At 42.7% G+C, this 20,941-nt stretch overlaps 1 pseudogene; it reads left to right on the plus strand.

Annotated features, from left to right (window-relative positions):
* The first annotated feature begins 16,422 nt into the window (after positions 1-16,422).
* LOC132405241 (protocadherin gamma-A11-like) lies at positions 16,423-18,719 on the plus strand (annotated as a pseudogene).
* Positions 18,720-20,941: the final 2,222 nt, after the last annotated feature.

Genomic DNA, 20,941 nt, shown 5'->3' on the forward strand with positions numbered 1-20,941 from the left:
CAAGTCCCTGCAACATCCTTGTAAACCTGCTCTGCACTCTTTCAAACTTATTAATATCCTTCCTGTAATTCAGTGACCAAAACTGCTCATAATACTCCAATTTCGTCCTCACGAATGTCTTATACAACCTCACCATAACATTCCATCTCCTACCCTCAATACTTTGATTTATAAAGGACAATATACCAATAGCTCCCTTAAGGCCCTATCTACCTGTGACGCCACTTTTAGGGAATGTTGTATCTGTATTCCCAGATCCTTCTGTTCTACTGCACTCCTCAGTGCCCTACCATTTACCTTGTATATTCTACCTTGGTTTCTCCTTCCACAGTGCAATACCTCACACTTCTCTATATTAAACTCCTTTGCCATTTTCAGCCCATTTTTTTGGGCTGTAACTGATAATATTGCTAGTTATTGGTATAAAAATTACTTGCCTTCATTCGAACTTATGAATACATTTTGAAAATGTTCTTCAAAATCCTGAAGAAGTCCCTGAATTTTCGACACAAGGCGAAACTTGTTGTGTACGTAAAGGAGAAATAACAAAATATCCATCAAAATATCGTCCTATTACCTGCTTGCAAACTATATACAAAATTGTAACATCGTGTATCTTGTGTCTAGTCATCACTCACTTACACGACCAAAATATACCTATAAGCAAGCTGAAAGGGTGCCAAGAGAATCTGAAAGGACGTACAGAACAACTGATCATACATTCGAGAATTCTAGATCAAGTCCAGAAGAAAAGCAGAATTGCAGAATTCTGTCATGTAGACTACCAAAAAAAGACTCATGACTACTTGTGAAATACTCGTGAAATTCCAAAGATATCTGATGAAGCATTGTTTAACGATAATCACCCTTTTTATTAGCAACCAAAGCAGAACAAATATCGTTATCGAAATAAACCGTGGCACTTCCCAAGGCGACTTTCTAAGTCCACTATAGTTTTGTCTGGCTTTAAGCACGCTTTATAATTTACTGAATCTGACGAAAATTGGGTATCAAATCAGAAACAACGAAATAAGCTACACTTCAACACACCCTCGATCCTTGCATGATTCGAAATGACATGTTTCTTCATCAGTTAAGCAAAAACAACTAAATCAAATCGTAGAACTATTTTCGAAAGATATCAGCATGAACTTTGGACGGGATAAGTGCAGATCATTAAACATAAAGAAAGGTTGAATAAGGCTAATAGTATACAAAGGGGATCAGCAGGAATCAAAACAACAGATGGATGTACGTGAAACATTTAAGTGTCTGGTATAGCAACAAGAAAATAAATTATATCATAGTGTGACAAAGTAATAACAAAACTTGTCAAATTACATTAAGGCTAAAGAAAACCTGCCAATCATATCTCAACAGTAAAAATATCCCAAAGGCAATAAAAGACTTTCACTATACCGATATTAACGTATTCTTTTGAAATAATATCTTGGTTCAAACCCGATCTTGAAACTCTAAAAACCGAAATGACAAATGTCAGAAAACATTATGTACACTCGAATGCATTTAATTAACACTACCTGAAGACAAAAAGAGGAACAGCAATAACGTATATCAAAGAAATACACAACAGACAAATAAAACTTCCCAGTGATAGGAGGGTTCCTTGTCGCATTACATGACGAGGTGGCTAACCAAAACTGTTGTCAAAATACATAATAAAAGACCAAATAATTGTTCAAAGAACAGGTGAACAATTGCAGTCATATCAGGTGGTCTCCACTTCCGCATTAACACTCCATCTCTGAAATAATACTGTACTGGCACTTTCTCAACCTCATCAACTGGGAGAGTTTTTTTTTTCTCAACGCCGCAATCTCAGGGTCTCTGTTCTGTTCTGCTATAAACTTCTTCCTGGACATAGACAAATTTTTATAGCAACACGTGCAAACAAGCTGGATGAACTCAGCAGGTCGGGCAGCATATGTTGAAATGAGCAATCAACGTTTCGGGCCGAGACGCACGTTTCAACGGATGCTGCCCGACCTGCTAAGTTCATTCAGCTTGTTTGTACGTGATGCTTTGATCGCAGCATCTGCAGTATACTTTGCGTTGACAAATCTTTATAGTCAGCTCTACTACAAAGATCCTGCTCAAAAAGTGAAGGCAGGAAAGTCCCTGACAAGTCATCAAAATCTGAAATCCCACTTGCGCTATCATGGATAGCAGAACCATTCTACACAGAAGCATCCGCATTGCCCAATTTATTTGTCATAGCTCGAGTTACTGCGCAGGATAGATACATGTTAGAATCCATCTTTAGACCATCGGTGATTGGCTTAGACGATCGCTGCGCTGCAGGAACAACTCTGCCACCTGCTAGGCGATTCCGTAACAACAAATAAACACCTTCCATCGGTAAATTGGGCAGTGGCCCTATCTTAACGGGTCATGAAACTATCTCTGATTTCAAAATGACCTTGTGCAGAGGCTCAGGAACAATGTCGCCTCCCATGCCTTTAAGACAGTTTACTTCAGCACTGGCTGTCTCAGCACTTAACTTTAGAACATTGTCTAACAAGAGCGACTGAGAAGCCCCGGTATTTCGGATAATTTTCACTGGTACCGGGTTTAACCCTTCATTCACTGATATAAACCCATCGGACATAAAAGGAAGAATTCTTTTCCAACCGAGCCAGACGTCTTAGCCTTTGAATGAACTTCATCAGAACGTCAGGAAGTCTGTAGGTTCACAGGTGTTTCATAGTGTTGAATACAAGCATCTGGAACTGCCTCCGTTTCCTTCTTCTTCTTTAGAAGGAAACAGTTAGCCATAACATGACCAGGTTTCCTGCAATAGTGACAAATAGGACCAGAGTGTTTCTCCTTTAATTGCTTCCCTTCATCCTTACCTTTGTCACTAGTCACAGATTTGATTTCTGGTTTATCCTGATTATCCATACACCCTTTTGGGAGGACTTACTTGGGGTAAACTTGAACTTGTGGGTTAGAGCAGACTCATCTGTGAGCTTAGCAGATTCTTGAAAAGTGGCAGCATACTTTTCATCTAAGAATATCTTTATGTCATTATGGACGCACCTTTCAAATTCTTCAATTAAAAACAGCTCGTTCGATTTATCAAAATCACCAAGCACATTTTTAGATGTGCACCATCGTTCGAAACTCGCAGACTTCTCAATGGCAAATTCCACATGGGTCCGGTTCACAGATTCCCTCAAATTCCTAAACCTTTGTCTATAGGCTTCTGTAATAAGCTCATAAGTTTTGACGACGGCCTGTCATAAGGTCCGCTGGTAGCGGACCCAAATGCAAGCCACAGTCACTGAAGTATTAGGAACAGGACTAGTTGTGTTAATAAAGCAAGAGAATTGGGGACGAAGTGACGTCCAGCCCACTTCTGGAGTTTCCTTGACCTGTGCTGGAGTTCCCTCGTCCTCTCCAGGAACCTCTCGTCCTGTCCAAGCCAAGTCCTAGAAACCTGTCCGATCCAAGTCATGGCTTTGTGATCTCGTCCTGTACATGCGCCTCATTCTGTGCAGGATTTCCACGTCCTCTTCTGTAGCCACGTACAGTCCTGTAGCCTAGACATGTCCAGTCCTGTATCCTAGTCTCGTCCAGGGCCTGTGTCGTTGTCCAGCATCATTTCGTCCCCACTTTCCTTGCTTTCTTGATAAAACTAGTCCTGTTCCTAATAACCCAGTGTCTGTGTCTTGCATTTGGGTCCGCTACCAGCGCCCCTCTTATGACACAGCCTACTTTACTATCTCATAATCAGCTGCATCGTCAGCGGATAGGGCAGAGTAAGCTTGCTGATTTTTATCCATAATTAATCTCTGCAACAAGAGAGCCCAAACAACTTTCAGCCACTTTAGGCTCTGAGCTTCTTTCTCAAACTGCTGAAAGTATTCATGAACCAACAGTTTCATCAATTGGAGGGCCCAATTTACTTCCTGACTGGCAGCAAACATATCAACAGAGACACACGCTAGACTCTCTTGCTGCAGTTTCTCTATCTACTCTAGTTCAAACTGCCTCTGTTTTTCCGCTTGGACAGCCTCAGTCTGCCTTTGTCTTTCTGCTTCCGCAGCCTCAAGCTGATTTAGTCTTAACTCAACATCTAGCTGTTTGTGTCTTATATCAACCTCGAGCAGGTTTCGCCTTTCCTCAGCCTTTATCTTTAGTTTTTCCATTTTGTACTGGAGCTGGAGATTACTGGGTTTACTTTCAGAAAACAACCTCAACATCTCGTGGTCAAACTTCTCCAAAGGAATACAGTGCTCAGCTATTTTTCTCGGAATCCACCAAGTCGAATTTTTGGCGTCCCTTAATGCCTCAGGGATTGACGATGTCAGAAATTCATCAATATCCATTGCTGCTGGTTTCCACACACAAGTCAATCAAAAAGGAAGTAACCAATCAATCGATAATCAATCAATCGATCAATCAGTCAATAAATCAATAAGCTCCAATTTTGTACATGATCTCGTAGGAACCCCCAATTTATGTTACGTACCAGCAGCACTAGATCACACATTGAGCCAGGTTTTGATATCAAAACCATTATCTTTATCAGTATCCACTCAAAATGTAGAGACTTAGAGGAAATAAACAGAAGTTAACAGTGTTATGCGTATATGTGTGTGTGTGTGTGTGTGTGTGTGTGTGTGTGTGTGTGTATGTGTGTGTGTGTGTGTGTGTGTGTGTGTGTGTGGCTCCCAAACAGTCAAGCTTAGGAACAATTATTGAGGTCTTAATTTTCAGATGACAAAGTAGAAAAGTCCAGCAATCCATGGAATAAATGACGGGAAAGATTTGTAAATCTGAGTTAAAATGTAGAGAGAAAGCAATTACAAAGAATTCCACAGATTCCACGCTGGACATACAGAATAACCGTCGCCGAAGAACTTATCCGTCGAGTCGTTCAGAAATCCCCAACCAAATATCACCAGCTGAAAGTCACGAAATATCCTTTCTTCTAAGTGGTTACTACGTAACACACCTGTATCCAGGTAAGAGTTAACAACAGTGGTCCCGCAGGATATTCCAACAAAAGTCCATATACGGATTATGTTAAGTGACGGTCACACATCCAATACACAATGTGCCGTTGATCATCCAGTCTTTTGGGCATGGGAAAGTATCAGGCTTTACCCAACTTAAACAAGCTCCTAGTCACAGCTTGCAGTCCAAAGCCTATCGCTCTCTCTCTCTCTCCGTTCAGCTTCTGAAGGTCCCAGTGGTCTGTTGCTGCTTGTTATACTGATATCATAGTCCCGCCTCATCCAGCCGTTTCTTAGTGTGACACTCACAGTAGATGAAACCCATGGGCACGTAACAGCTTGCACCTCACAAACAATGGAAAATCTGCAGATGCCGGAAGTTCAAACCACGCATACAAAATGCTGGTGGAAATCAGGAGGCCAGGCAGCATCTATGTATAAAGCACAGTTGACGTTTCGGGCCGAAACGTCGAGTATGCATTTTCCATAGATGCTGGCTGGCCTTCTGAGTTCCTCCAGCATTTTGTGAGAATTGCTGCAGCAGTGTGAAGAAATCTCCGTCAATGCCCATAGTAATCAAGAAAAGGCCGTCTGGTGGCGCAGTGACATCAGCGCCGGACTTAGCAGCGAAGTTTTATTCGAATCGAGTCGGGCCGCTTCTGGACACGCTTCCCATCGGTGCCGGGTTGAGTGTTGAGCTCGCAAAAAAAAAAAGGAAAAAGCACTGCGCTGTGAAAAGGACGTGAGGGACCACTCACAGAATCTTTCCTTCACTTTTTCCACTTGAAAAAAATATGTGGTCGCGAGGCTCTGGCAAGAGTATGGCACACAAAAAAAGCAAGTAAGTGTTATTGATTAACATCGTGTTTTTTTTCCGTTATATCAAATAGTTAAATCCGCATTTCTCTGATTTCAATGCATATCATAGTACTGAAAAGAAAGGTTGCTATAAAGGGCCGTTCACATATCACATGTCAAGATGTTCCGGCAGGCACCATCAAAATAGTGCAAGGTTTGGCACAGGGATACAGAATGTAGGTACATCGAAGAAGAACTGCGAAATCAGTAACAAGGAAATATTGGGACTTCAAATGACAGGGTGCATAAAATAAGATGATTACTTTCAATAGCACAGGGGGGCTGTTGCACCTCTTAAAGCGGAACAGCTGGCTTAACCGCTCCGGTATGTAGAGAATTTTAAATTTCACTCGATCAGACAAAATCTTTCCATTTTTATGAATGGTTTTCTCTAGAACTTCGATTGAATACGCCTTTTTAAGAGCATGATCAAAGAAACAAAGAGATATCATAACAAAAACTACGAAAGTCATTCATCGAGAAAGACGACGTGAGGTAGCGGATTTTATGGAGATTTGTTGCTGTTCAGATATGATGGAAAGTGAGGTGATCTATGAACCAAGTGTGTCGATGAATAGTTTATTTGAAAATTGCAATAGATTAATCTTTGGAAGGAAAAGACAATGAAACGACGATTCATTAAGTAAATGAGAAATTGTTCACTTTGCCGTGCTATTTTCTTACGTAAGATTATAAGGCCATAAGACAAAGGAGCAGAATTTGGCCAATTGGACCATCGAATTCGGAGCAGAAGGCTGCGAGTAAAGGGCTGATTGCCGAAGCGAAGGCGTTTGTTTTTTAACTGCTCGGGGTAAAAGAGAGCCAAGACTGCGCAGGCGGTAACGGGACGAGTCGAGGTGGGTGTACCTATGTTATTTGCGGAAAGGAGGAAGCATGTGTTTCAGGCAGGTTTTCTGTGCTCGGTGTCAGATGTGGGTGGTCCTCGAGTCTTCCAACCTCCCGGACGGCCATAGCTGCATCAGGTGTGTCGAGCTGTAGCTCCGAAGGGGCCGAGTTAGGGAATAGGAGATGCAGCTGGATGACCTTCGCATGGTCAGAGACAGCGAGGAGATGATAGAAAGGAGTTAAAGGCATCTGGTCACACCATTGCCACGAGAGACAGACGAGTAGGTCACAGTCAGGAGGGGGATGGGGAACAGTTATGTACTAGAGAGTACCCTGTGGCCGTACCACTTGTTAATAGGTACTCCTGATTGAGTACTTTGGGGGGGGGGTGGTTAGGGACAGCCTTCCTGAAGGAAGCAACAGTGGCCGGGCCTCTGGCACAGAGTCTGGCCCTGTGGTTCAGAAGGTTAGGGAAAGGAAGAAGAAAGCAGTACTGGTAGGGGACTCTCTGGTTAGGGGGTCAGGCAGGCGATTCTGTCGACGCAGGAAAGAAACTCGGATTGCAGATTGCCTCCCAGGTTTCAGGGTCCGGGATGTTTCAGGTAGCGTCCAAGATATCCTACACTGGGAGGGAGTACAACCAGAGGACGTGGTACATATTGGTACCAATGACATAGGTAGGAAAAGGGAAGAGGCCCTGCGAAAAGAGTACAGGGTGTTAGGAAGGAGGTTGAGATGCACGACCGCAAAGGTAGTAATTTCGGGATTACTGCCTGTGTCAGGTGACAGTGAGAATAGGAATAGAATGAGCTGGAGGATAAATGTCAGGCTAAGTGATTGGAGCAGGGGGCAGGGTTTCAGATTTCTGGATCATTGGGATCTTTTTTGTGGCAGGTGTGACCTGTCCGAAAAGGATGGTCTGTACTTGAATCCCAGTGGCCAATATCCCAGCGGAGAGGTTTGCTAGGGCAACTGGGGAGTGATTAAACTAGAATTGTTGGGGGTGGGAACCGAACTGAAAGGACTTGACCAGAGGAGATTGGCTGACAAATAAAGGAAACTTGTAGATAGTGCGAGAGGGAGGACAGGTAGGTGAAAGAGAAGGGACGCGCTTTGCCCGAAGATTTGTGATGTGTCTATTTTAATTCAAGGGGTGTTGTGAACAAAGCGGATGAGATTAAAGGGTGGATCAGTATATGGAGATATAATGTGGTGACCATTATAGAGACTTGGATGGTTCAGGGACTGGAATAGTTACTTCAAGTGCCTGGTTATAGATGTTTCAGAAAGGAGAAGGAGGGGCTAAGAAGAAGTGGGGGCGTGTCACTGTTGATCAGAGATAATGTCAAGGCTGCGGAAAAGGTGGATATCATGGAGTAGTTGTCCACGGAGTTTCTGTGGGTGGAGGTTATGAACAGGAAGGGGTCAATAACTTTACTGGGTGTTTTTATAGTCCGCCCGATAGTAACAGTGATATCGAGAATCAGATAGGGAAACAAATAATGGAAAGGTGTAACGATAGCAGAGTTGCCATGTTGGGTGATGTTGATTTCCCAAATATCGATTGGCATCTCCCTAGAGCAAAGGGTTTAGATGGGGTGGAGTTTGTTAGGTGTGTTCAGGAAGGTTTCTTGACATAATATCTAAATAAGCCTAAAGGGGGAGAGGCTCTACTTGATTTAGTATTGGGAAATGAACCTGGTCAGGTGTCAGATATCTCAGTGGGAGAGCATTTTGGAGATCGTGTCTAACAAGTTTGATAGAGTTCTTTAAGGACGTGACCAGGCATATAGATTAGGTTAGTACAGTGGATGTGATCTACATGAATTTCAGTAAGGCATTTGACAAGGTTCCACACGGTAGGCTTACTGAGAAAGTCTGAAAACATGGGACCCAGTGAAGTTTTTTTCCAGGTGATTCAGGGTTGGCTTGCCTGCAGGAAGCAGAGGATCGTGGTGGAGGGAGTATATTCAGATTGTGTCCCACAGGTATCGGACACCAGTGTGTCCCACAGGTATCGGATCTGGTTCCTCTGCCTTTCGTGATCTTTATTAACGACATGGATGTGGGGATAGAAAGTTGGGTTGGCAAATTTGCAGACGACCCAAACGTTGGTGGTGTTGTGGACAGTGTACAAGATTGTCAAAGATTGCAGAGAGATATTGATAGGATGCAGAAGTGGGCTCAGAAGTGGCAAATGGAGGTCAACCCGGAGAAGTCCGAGGTGGTACACTTTGGATGGGCAAACTCCAAGGAAGAGTATAAAGTAACGGCAGGAGACTTCGGAGTGTGGAGGAGCAGAGGGATCTGTGGGTACATGTCCACAGATCCCTGAAAGTTGCACCACAAGTGGATAGGTAGTTAAGAAAGCTTGAGGGACGTTGGCCTTCATAAGTCGAGGAACAGAGTTTAAGAATCGCAAGGTAATGATGCAGCTCTATAAAACTCGGGTTAGGCAACACATGGAGCACTGTGTGCAGTGCTGGTCGCCTCACTATAGGAAGGATGTGGAAGGATTGGAAACGGTACAGAGGAGATTTACCAGGATGCTGCCTGCTTTAGGGAGTATGAATTTTGATCAGAGATTAAAATAGCCAGATCTTTACTTTTTGGAGAGAAGGAGGATGATAGAGGTTTACAAGATATTAAAAGGAACAGATAGCTTGCACAACCAGCGCCTCTTCCCCAGGGCACCAATGCTCAATACAAGAGGACATGTCTTTAAGGTAAAGGGTGGAAAGTTCAATGGGGATATTAGTGAAAGGTTTTTTTTACTAAGAGAATGGTTGGTACGTGGAATGTCAGTAGTGGTAGCAGATACTTCCGTGAAATTTCAGAGAATGCTGGACAGAAATATGGAGAAATTTAAGGTGGGGGGGGGGCTATATGGGTTGCAGGGTTTAATGGTCGGCACATCATTGTGGGCCTAAGGGCCTGTGCTATGCAGTACTACTTTATTCTATTCTATAGTTCTATCAATTTTACGATAGCATTGGAGAGAAATGTTGGGATTGCCAAAATGGCGGCGCGACGCAGCTTGCAGCGGCCACTCCGGAGCTGATTATCTGTTATTTGTGAAGCTGGGTGCCGTGCGCAATCATAATCAGATGAAAAATGGACGTGGGAGCACGGAGGAACATCTTAAAATCTCCAGGAATACCTTCTTCGTTGCTGCTGCTGCTGTGAGGTCCGGCTCTCTGCTCGGAAGAACAGGCACCCAGTCCTCATGGTCGAGTTGACGATGGCCGTTGGCAGGGCCGTCCTAATACGCTCGGCAGAGGATGTTGCTCGGAGAAGCTGTGCCGGAGGGGATGATCGGAGGCTCGGTAGTTCGACGGACTCAGAGTCTGCTGCGTTCCGGTCGCTTTCATTGTGTGCTGTGTCTGCGATGCTGGGTCCGGCGGCACAGTGGGAGTCCGTTGCGGGGGTATTCCCTTCTGCCGCCAGCATGAGATGACGAGTCTATTGGGACCCAAAGGACGTCTGGAAACTGTGTGGTGGTTTCTTTCGAACTTATTGTCTTTTAACATCTTTGGACTATTTTTACTGTGCCCATGGTCTGTTTTATTTTTTTATCGATTATGCTATTGTTTGCACTGTTGTAACTATGTGGTTTTGTGCAGGTCTTGTAGCTTTAGTTTTTGGTCTCGTTTGTCTGGTGGGATTGGAGCTCCTTTCCGGAGAACGCGCTAAGATGGTAGCGTGATATTAATACGCAGCAGCCTCTCCGGACTCTGAACTGGGGATTGCCAAAAGTTATGTGGATTTTCTGGTGTAATCTGTTTTGTCTTGCGTTTTTGTGATAACATTCTGGAGGAATGTTGTGTCTTTTATAACTGCATTGCATTTGTGGTTTCTAAATGACAATAAAATGAATCTGAATCTGAAATAGGAATGGACTAGTTAGCAGTGTGATTAATTGGAGTAAGGGAATTATGAGGCTATCAGGCAGGATATTGGAAAGTCAGAGAAAAGTACTGAAGAAATGTAGCAGAAGTTCAGGGGATACTTGTGTGGGGTTCTGCATATGTTCATTCCAATGAGACAGGTAAGTTGTGGTAAGAGACAGGAACCGTGGAGTACAAAGGCTGTAATATATCTAGCCAAGAAGAAAAGAAAATCTTACAGAAGTTTCAGAGAGCTAGGTAATGTTGGAGATCTAGAAGATAATAAGGCTTAAGAAGGAGCTTAAGAAAGAAATTAAGAGAGAAAGAAGGGGCCATGAGAAGGCTTCGGCGGGCAGGATTAAGGAAAACACCAAGGCATTCTACAAGTATGTGAAAAGCAAGAAGAAAAGAGGTGAAAGAAAAGGGCCTATCAATGTGACAGTGGGAAAGTGTGTATGGAACCGGATGAAATAGCAGAGGCACTTAATCAATACCTTACTTCAGTATTCACTATGGAAATGAATCTTTGTAACTGTAGTGCTGACTTGCAGCAGACTGAAAAGTTGGAGCATGTAGATACTAAGAGAGAGGATGTGCTTGAGCTTTTGAAAAGCATCAAGTTGGATATGTTGCCGGGACCGGATGAGATGTACCCCAGGCTAACATGTGAGGCGACAAAGGAGATTGGTGAGCCTCTGTCGATGAACTTTGCATCAGATTTCAGAGGATTGCGGGGCTGCGGCTGTTGCTCCTTTATTCAAGAAATTGAGTAGAGATAGCCCAGGAAATTAGAGACCAGTGAGAATTACCTCAGTGGCTGGTACGGTAATGGAACAGAACGTGAGATGAAGGATTTATGAACATTTGCAGAGGTATAATAAGATTAGGGATAGTCAACATGGCTTTGTCAAGGTCAGGTCTGATTGAATTTTTTGAGGATGTGATTAAACACATTGAGGAAGGAAGAACAGTAGATGTACTGTATATGGATTTCAGCAAGGCATTTGATAAGGTACCCCATGCAAGGCTTAATGTGAACGTAAGGGAGCATGGAATCCAAGGGGACATTGCTTTGTGGATCCAGAATTGGCTTGCACACAGAATGCAAAGAGTGGTTGCAGTTCTGTCACCAGTGGAGTGCCTCAGGGATGTGATCTGGGAGCCCTACATTTTTACAAATGACCTGGATGAGGAAGTGGAGGGATAGGTTAGTAGGTTTGCTGATGACACAAAGGTTGGAGGTGTTGTGTATGGTGTGGAGGGCTGTCAGAGGTAACAGCGGGATATTGATAGGATCAAAAGTGGGCTGAGAAGAGGCAGATGGAGTTCAACCCTGATACGTGTGAAGTCGTTAATTTTGGTAGGTCAGATATGATGGCAGACTGTTGTATTAATGGTAGGACAGTTGGCAGTGTGGAGAATCAGAGGGATCTTGGGGTCCCAGTCCATAGGATGCTCAAAGCAGCTGCGCAGGTTGATTCTGTGGTTAAGAAGGCATACGGTGTGTTGGCCTTTATCAATCTTGTAATTGAATTTGGGAGCCGAGATGTAATGTTGCAGTTTCATAGGACCCTGTTCAGACCCCACCTGGAGTACTGTGCTCAGTTCTGGTCGCCACACTACAGGAAGGATGTGGAAACCAGAGGAGATTTACAAGATTGTTGCCTGGATTGGGGAGCATGCCTTATGAAACCAGATTGAGTGAACTCGGCCTTTTCTCCTTGGAGTAATGGAGTATGAGAGCTGTCCTGATAGAGGTGTATAAGATAATGAGAAGGACTGATGTGTGGATCGTCAGAGGCTTTTTCCCCAGTCTGAAATGGTTGCCACAAGAGGACACAGGTTTAAGGTGCTGGAGAGTAGGGACAGTGATGATGTCAGGGGTATGTGTTTTACTCAGAGAGTGGTGAGTGCATGGAATGGGCTGCCGGCAACTATGGTGGAGGAGGATACAATCGGATATTTTAAGAGACTTTTGGATAGGTACAAGGAACTTAGAAAAATAGAGGGTATAGGGAAGCCTAGTAATTTCTAAGGTAAAGACATGTTCGGCAAAATTGTGTACGCTGAAGGGCTTGAATTGTGCTGTAGGTTTTCTGTTTCTATGAATCTGCTTCTCCATTCAATCACGGCTGATCCTTTTTCTCCCCTCCTCATCCTTACTGTCCGAAATTATTCCTGTAATCTTTCGTACCGTGTTCCAATCCAGCTCAGACGTAAATATACCCAACGACCTGGCCTCCACAGCTACCTGTGGTTATACGTTCCGCAAATTTACCACACCCTATTTAAAGAATTTTCGCCGCAGCACTGTTTTAAATGGATCCCTGGGTTCGCTCTCCTCCATGGAAAATACTCTTTCCACATCTACTCTGTCTAGGTTTTTCAAAATTCGAAAGGTCTCAATGAGAACCCCCGTCATCATTCTAAATTCTTGCCGGTACTGGCTCAGAGAAATCAAATGCCCCTCCTCCGATAAGACTTTCATTCCCAGAATATTCTCTATTAACCTACTTTGTTCCTTCTCCAATGCCAACACATCGTTTCTTAAATAAGGAGCCCCATGCTGCTCAAATGCTCAATGTGAGGCCTTACCAGAGCTTTATAAAGCCTTAGTGCCACATCCCTGCTGTTGTGCTCTCGGCTTCTTGAAATGAATGCTAACATTGCCTTTGCTTTTCTCACCACCGACTCACCCTGCATAATAATCTTTAGGGTGCTAAGCACAAGTTCTCCAACGTCTCTTTGCATCTACTATTTTTGATTTCTTTCTCCCCATTTAGGAAATAGTCAGCACATTTACTTCTGCTACCAATGTTACTCCGCTATTTAAGAAGGGTGGGAGGCAGCAGAAAGGAAGCTATTGACGTATTAGACTGACATCAGCGGTTGGGAAGTTGCTGGAATCGATTGTTATGGATGGGGTATGTCGTACCTGGAGGCACATGACAAGATAGGCCAAAGCCAGCATTGTTTCCTGAAAGAACATATCTGCCTGAAAAACCTGTTTCAATCATAGAGGGAATTACAAGCAGCGTAGATAAAATAGATGCAGTAGATATGGCATATTTGGATTTTCAGGATGCCTTTGACAAGGTTCCGCTCATGAGGCTGCTTAACACAATAAGAGTCCATGGAATTGCAAAGCAGTTACTAGCGTGGGTGAAGCATTGGCTGGTCGCAAGAAAACAGAGGGTCGAAATAAAAGGATCCTATTCTGGCTGGCTGGCGGTTACCAGTGGAGTTCCACAAGGCGCGGATTTGGGACCGTTACTTTTTACGATGTATATCAATGATCTGGACAACGGTATTGAGTTATGTGTGGCCAAATTTGCCGATGATAAAAAAAAGATTGCTGGAGGATCGGATAGTGTTGAGGAAACTTAGATTCTGCAGAGGGACTTCGATAGTTTAGGGGAATGGGCAAAGAAGTGGCAAATAAAATACAACGTTGGAAAGTGTATGGTCATGCACTTTAGTGGAACAAATAAACGGGCAGACTATTATTTAGATGGGGAGAAAACTCAAAATGCAGAGATACAAAGAGACTTGGGAGTCCTTGTGCAAGATACCCTAAGGGTTAACCTGTAGGTTGAGTCGGTTCTAAAGAAGGCAAATGCAGTGTTAGCTTTCATTTCTGGAGGTACAGAATGTAAGAGCCGGGATGTTATTGTGAAACTCAATAAGACACTCGTGAGCTCACACGGAATATTGTGTGCAGTTCTGGGCTCCTGATTATATTAGAAAGAATATATTGACATTGGAGAGGGTTTAGAGAAGATTCACGAGAATGATTCCAGGAATGAGAGGGATACCTTGGTCTGTATTCCCTGGAGTTCAGGAGAGTGAAGGGGTGATCTCATAGAAACATTCCGAATGTTAAAGGGAATGAACATATTAGACATAGCAAAGCTATTTCCCCGGTAGGGTATTCTAGAACAAGAGAACTTCAGCATTAAAGGACGACCTTTTAGAACTGAGATGCGGAGAAAGTACTTTAGTCTGAGAATGGTAAATCTCTAGAGTATGTTGACAGAAGCAGCTATAGAGGCCAAGTCATTGGGTGTATTTAAGGCAGGGATGGATAGATTCTTGATTAGCCAGGGCACCAAAGGGCACGGGGTGAAATCAGGGGAGTGCGGGTGAATGGATGGAATGGATCAGCCTATGATTAAACGGCGGAGCGCACTCGATGGGCCGAATGGCCTACTTGCGCTCCTTAATCTTATGGTCTATGTTCTACCAAAATGCATTTTATTTCAAACGTTTTATTTCATTTGCCACTGTCCTGCCCATTCTTCTAAGTTGTTTAAGTCCTTCAGCAGACTACATGTTTCGTCAACACGACCTGTCCCTCCACCACTCTTTGCACCATCTGAAAATGTGGCAGCAAAGCTCTTTTTTCAACCCTCCCCCAGCTCCCGGTCTCACTTATCCTCCTGGGTGTCTTCCTCCCCTCCGGCCCCTCCTAACTGGAACTCCTCATCTTCTTTTTTTTGTCCAGTTCTGATGAGGGGTCCCGGCTGAAAATGTCGACTATACCCTTCTCCATTGATTTTGCCTGGCCTCTGAGTTCCTGCAGCGCTTTGTGTGTGGCTTGGGTTTCCAGCATCTGCACATTTTATCTTGTTTATGATTCCTTATAATTGAGGCAGAGGGCTGAGGGGAAAGACTGTGAAGAGCTAGTAGAGTAGGCTTGAATGTCGAAATGGTCTAATTCGACTCCTGTACCTTCTGGTTTTATGGTCCTAAACTAAGCAGTTGCTTAATAATCGGCACACTTTTCTTTTCCTATGAACTTATCAGTTTTTTGTTTTGTACGATGTTGAACACCAGGGAAGCTTCACGAAGTTTTTACCAGTCAAGGAAAGCTATATTAAACGGGATTAATGACTGTAGATATCTGTAAAATTTTGAATATTTCAAATATTTAAACAAATAAAGTGAGGTTATCAAAGCACTATATTTTCGATTACTATCATTAAATTTATGTCCTGGCCACGTTTGTTCACTCTGCACGAAATGATAATCTCAAACAAAGAATAAACAATCATGAAATTATTTGAATACTTTCTGACGTCAATACGATAGATGGTCTATCTCCAACTTTAATATCTGGTAATTGATGAAAGCATCTTATTCTGCCATTATGTAGGTTAGTTTACTTTGAAAAGATGTTAACAGGCAAGGATAGCTTACAGCCATCAAAGAAGGGAAATGTAATTATTTTTTGAAAAAAATACATATTATTAAGTTCCTGAATTGTGATTACCAGGATCCAACGTCTGTTTAATTTGCAAACAAAGCTCTTCCCTCTCTTTGATATGTGGGGTTAGAGATACGGAGACTTCTTCCTTGTGTGCCATTGTGCTCGAACGATCTAATCGTCTGCATTTGCGCAGAATGCTCTCTAAACAGGGGCGTTATAACTTTCGAATTTAACTAATGCAAATGAAATAGAAAAGTTAACATAATCTATAACAACAATTTATAGTTGCACACTATCAAATATTGAATGGAAGAGTGTAGCTTTAAGAATTGCAGATACAATTCTTGAAAGGAACTGGTTGTGTCACTGTCTGCCAATGAGATGATGGAATTTAGAGATGAATTCATTGCTCCTCCCACAGCCGACAATAAAAACTCCAGCGTCAGCAAGAAAGTCAAGCAGTGCCTAAGTTTAGATTGTGGAGACGGGCTACACCGGATAAATGCTTTTTAATATTCAGCGTTTAGGAAAAATATCTCTGTCTATACAGAATATTTCATTGCAAGAAGATTTTCTTTCCAGATTAATCGAAGAGAGGTCTGCATGGGGGCGGGGCTGTGCTGTAGAGTTAATGCGAGCAATGGCGTACGGAGCGAAGATTGTTTTCATTGTGATTGCTTGCGTATTTCTCGTTTGTGCAGCGGATCTTATTCCAGAGCAAATTCGTTATTCTATACCAGAGGAAATGGAGAAAGGGAATTTTATTGGGAATATAGCTCAAGATTTGGGATTGAATGTACAATGTACAACAACTGTCAGCACCGAAAGTTCGTCTCAACCCTGATAGCGGAGGTTGTTACATGAAGGGTATTGTCTGTTCGGGAAAGAGTCGACCGGGAACGTATTTGTGGACAAGCGGATGTGTGCAGTATATCTTTCGAAATAATACTGGAACATCCTTGGGAGGTGCTTAGCGGGGAAGTGGAGATTCTTGATATAAATGACAAGAATATCAGAGGCAATTGCACCCGGGGCACATTCCCCGTACAGAGGGCGCTGGATCCAGATATTGGAATAAGCACGATCGTTGCTTACCCAATCAATTTCAGTGATCATTTCTACCTAAAAAGCCAAAGAAATGAGGACGGTATTATTATTGCTGACTTGTTGCTGCAGGAGTCTTTAGATCGAGAGCTGCAGCCATCAATTCAACTGGTGCTCACGGCGACTGATGGCCGGCACAGGTGAGATCCTGATTACTGTCCTGGACGTCAATGAAAACCCACCAGCTTTCGATCAAGAAATTTATAGGAAGAGTATACATGAAAACGAACCGCTGGGAACATTAGTGATCAAAGTCAAAGCAAATGACTTGGACGAAGGAATGAATGCTAACTTGTTGTATTCTTTCAGTGATCTTGCTCCGCTAAGAGTACGTGAATTGTTCAGTTTGGAATCGGACAGTGGCAAGGTACGGATTAAAGGAGCGCTAGATTTTGAAGAAACCAACAGATATTCCTTCGATGTCCAAGCCGTAGATCGCGGTTCACTTGCAATTACAGGACACAACAAAATTTTGTTCAAGGTAACTGATGTAAATGACAACGCACCCGAGATAAACATGATATCATCATCAGTCCAAGTTGCGGAAGATGCTCCGCCGGGAACAGTTATAACATTAGTTAATGTGATCGATCCGGACTCTGGAAAAAATGGAGAAGTGCGATGCGAGATAGCGAAAGAGGTCCCTCTTAGCCTTCAGCTGTTATCGAAGAACCTTTATAAATTGATTACCAGTGAACCGTTGGACCGCGAATCTGTTCCTGCATACAAAATACATTTTAGCCTGGGATATGGAGTTGCCTTCACGTCAAATCAATAAAGCCATTCATGGTACAATCTTAGATATCAATGACAACGCTCCACAGTTTGCTAAATCATCCTACTATATATATAATGGAGAATAACTCTCCGGGTATTTCTGTTTTCACAATCAGTGCAACGGATCCTGATACGGACCAGAATGCCTATATTTCTTACTTCTTCCTGGAGAGTACTAACCAAGGCGTCCCAGTGTACGATTACTTCAGCATTAACTCCATAAATGGCAGCATTCACGCGTTGCGCTCTTTTGACTATGAACAACTCAAACATGTCCAGATAACTGTTGAAGCCCGTGACACCGGGTTACCCCCACTGAGCAGCATCGCTACAGTGAATGTAATCATTCTGGATCAAAACGACAACGCACCAGTGACTGTTTCACCTGCGGCGCAGAGTGGATCAGCAGCTGTGGAGATCGTGCCCCAGTCAGCGCATCAGGGCTATCTGGTCACCAGGATAGTGGCAACTGATGCAGATTCTGGTCAAAACGCACGGATGTTTTATCAGATTCTGAAATCCACCAATCCAAGCTTGTTCAGTATTGGGCAGATCTCTGGTGAAATAAGAACAGCCAGAGCTATTCTGGAGTCGGATAATACCACGCAAACCCTCATCATCTTGGTAAAAGATAATGGCCAGCCAAGCGTCTCCAGCACTGTTACAATCCATGTTTCGATTTTGGAGAACATCACTTAATCTCTTCAATTGGTAGCGAATTGAGGGTATATCGCTGATCAAAATGTTAATCTAATTGTTATTTTTGGCTGCATGTCCATTCTGCTTCTCGTGATCATCATGCTTTTAATTAGCATCAAGTGCAAACAGAGCAGGAGTACTATCCAGAGGTATGCCTGTCCTGGTTACTGTTACACACCCAGCGACTCTGCCGACAGGTTTTCTCCAAATCCTGCAATAGAAGAAACTATGCGCTATCCTGGTACTGGCCGAGTTACTCGCATGCCGGATGCTCATCTGTACTCGGTCTGTCTATCTCCAGAATCAGCGAAGAGCGATTTTATCTTTTTGAAGCCTTGCGCCGTTCCCACGTCTTAGGCGCAATGTTAAAGTGCAGTAAAGCGGTTGAAACGAGGAATGATCAACCTATGGCGGTGCTTTTTATATATCACAGCACCCAGATCATTATGCGGGAGGTATTTAATTAAATATAATTAACATATTAATTTATGTATGTTTCGTTTTGTTTTCGTGGAGGGGGCATGGACACTCTGTTTAGATATAGAAGAAATTAAAGTTACAGTGACTGAGATCTACCCATTTGAAACTGGCATCTGTTTATTCTGAAAGGTATCCCAGAAAGGAATCACTAATGGCCATCAGGATTTGATTGTTATTAGGTTAATTACTCACAGTGACCCGGGACAAGTATCTGCAATCAGTGCTCACTATATTAGCACCTCCTGCACCCAATAAAATACGCATCGAGTTCTATGCTGCTGCTCCAGCCTATTCACTTCAAGGTTTGTCGTAATGCCCGTTTAGAAATGAGTGTATATTTCGGTTACTGTAATCTTCCCGTCTGATTGACTTAGTTTATGCTTTCTCCTCCAACCTTTCATCAATAAAACGTTGTCAGCCGCAGAAACGCCTCTGGTTCTAGAATTTTTGTTGTGCTTAGTTTCTCGCACAATTCTCGGTAAACACTGGAAACTGATGAGCATGAAAAATCCCAGGACATTGGACATACTCAAACCACCTTGTCTGGCACCAACATTCATTCCACTTTCAAAGTCACTTCGATCAATTTTCTTCCTCATTCTGATGTTTGCTGGAAGCAGCAAATGAAAGTCTCAATCATTCCTGCGTGTTTTTATTGCATCAGCTTCCTGCCACATTATACGCTGTTTAGATATTTGCATTAATGAGCCGGTGTATACCTAATAAAGTGACCACTGAATGTATTCTTCGAACTTGAAATATTAGCTTTTGAAGAATGTTCTCGGAAACTGGTCACCCATTGAAGCGCATTAGTAATGACGTGTCCGCAATTTGTATTTGGTCCGACTTGCTTTGACCTGAGCTCTCCATCGACATCCAGCCGAAAGTATTTAGGGTAAACAAACCAAACGTGGCAGTATGGCGTACCACTTTGTTTCAATTATAATAATTCCCATTTCAACTTTGCTTTTGAAATCATTCTAAAATGTTAGACACTGTCATCAAGCGAATAGCTCTTAGGTTAAAGTCCGCATTGCAAATTTTCAGTAATTTAGATACATCTGTATCCTAATCATTTGAGCATCCCTAACATTTATGTATTATAATTTTTGCATCACATAAGACACTTCACCGAATGGACTGCTGACGCCTTGTATTACTCATTATTACTCTTATACTCTACGTTCAATGAAACGTGTACGATTGTTGACACAGAAGTTCTTTTGTAAACCTTTCTATAAGTCGAAAGGCCCATGAGGATATGGGTTTATGAATTGAAATATACACTGAAAAGTGAGATTTTGAGTCTTTTAAAACGAGTTATATTGAAATAACACTAACTGACACCAAATAGTCAATATGAACTGTCGATTCATTGCTTTTCACTGCCTCTGATTGACCGAAGAATACGTAGCTATGTACTTTATTGTCAATTTCCGGTAAATTGTTCTGGTAATCTATTAACACATTTCCTCTGGGTGACGATGATGTATAAACTAAAGGACGCGCAAATAAAGTACGAACATTTAAAAACAAAAATCTAATGCAGATATCTGAAATCGAAAATAAAAATAGAAAGATAAGAAACGTTCAATAATTTATGCAGCCCCTTGGACGGAAGTATATAAAAGGTTAACCGATCAGACCAAAGAAAGTGGCAGAAAATGGAATCTTAATTCCGTGTTTCATTCAACAGCATGGTCTGTGGATTGGTTCTATTATTTCCCATTTTTGTATAATTTGTCAATTGTGGGCGAGATAGGACTAGATATTCTTACGCAAAATAATTGAAACTAGGTACTTCAATGGAAATTAAGTAAGGACACAAATTTAAAGCTCAGAAAACATAAAATTACAAGTAGATATTGTTCCTTATAAAATTTGGCACATGTCAAATATGGTATAATTTTAATCATCTGGTATGGAATCACCTATCATAAACGTTCATTTATGATGCGGCTTCGGAGTGTTTTCTCCTTTCAAGGAACGCGGTTTTTCTTCCACCATTGTTCAGCGAAGTCCTCGCCCGTATCTGCTGTTATCCTCCAAATATCTTCCCTCACCCCATCCACCCCCATCACACCGGGAATTTTCTGACG

This window comes from Hypanus sabinus, chromosome 15 (assembly GCF_030144855.1).
Source record: "Hypanus sabinus isolate sHypSab1 chromosome 15, sHypSab1.hap1, whole genome shotgun sequence".
Classification (NCBI taxonomy): Eukaryota; Metazoa; Chordata; class Chondrichthyes; order Myliobatiformes; family Dasyatidae; genus Hypanus; species Hypanus sabinus.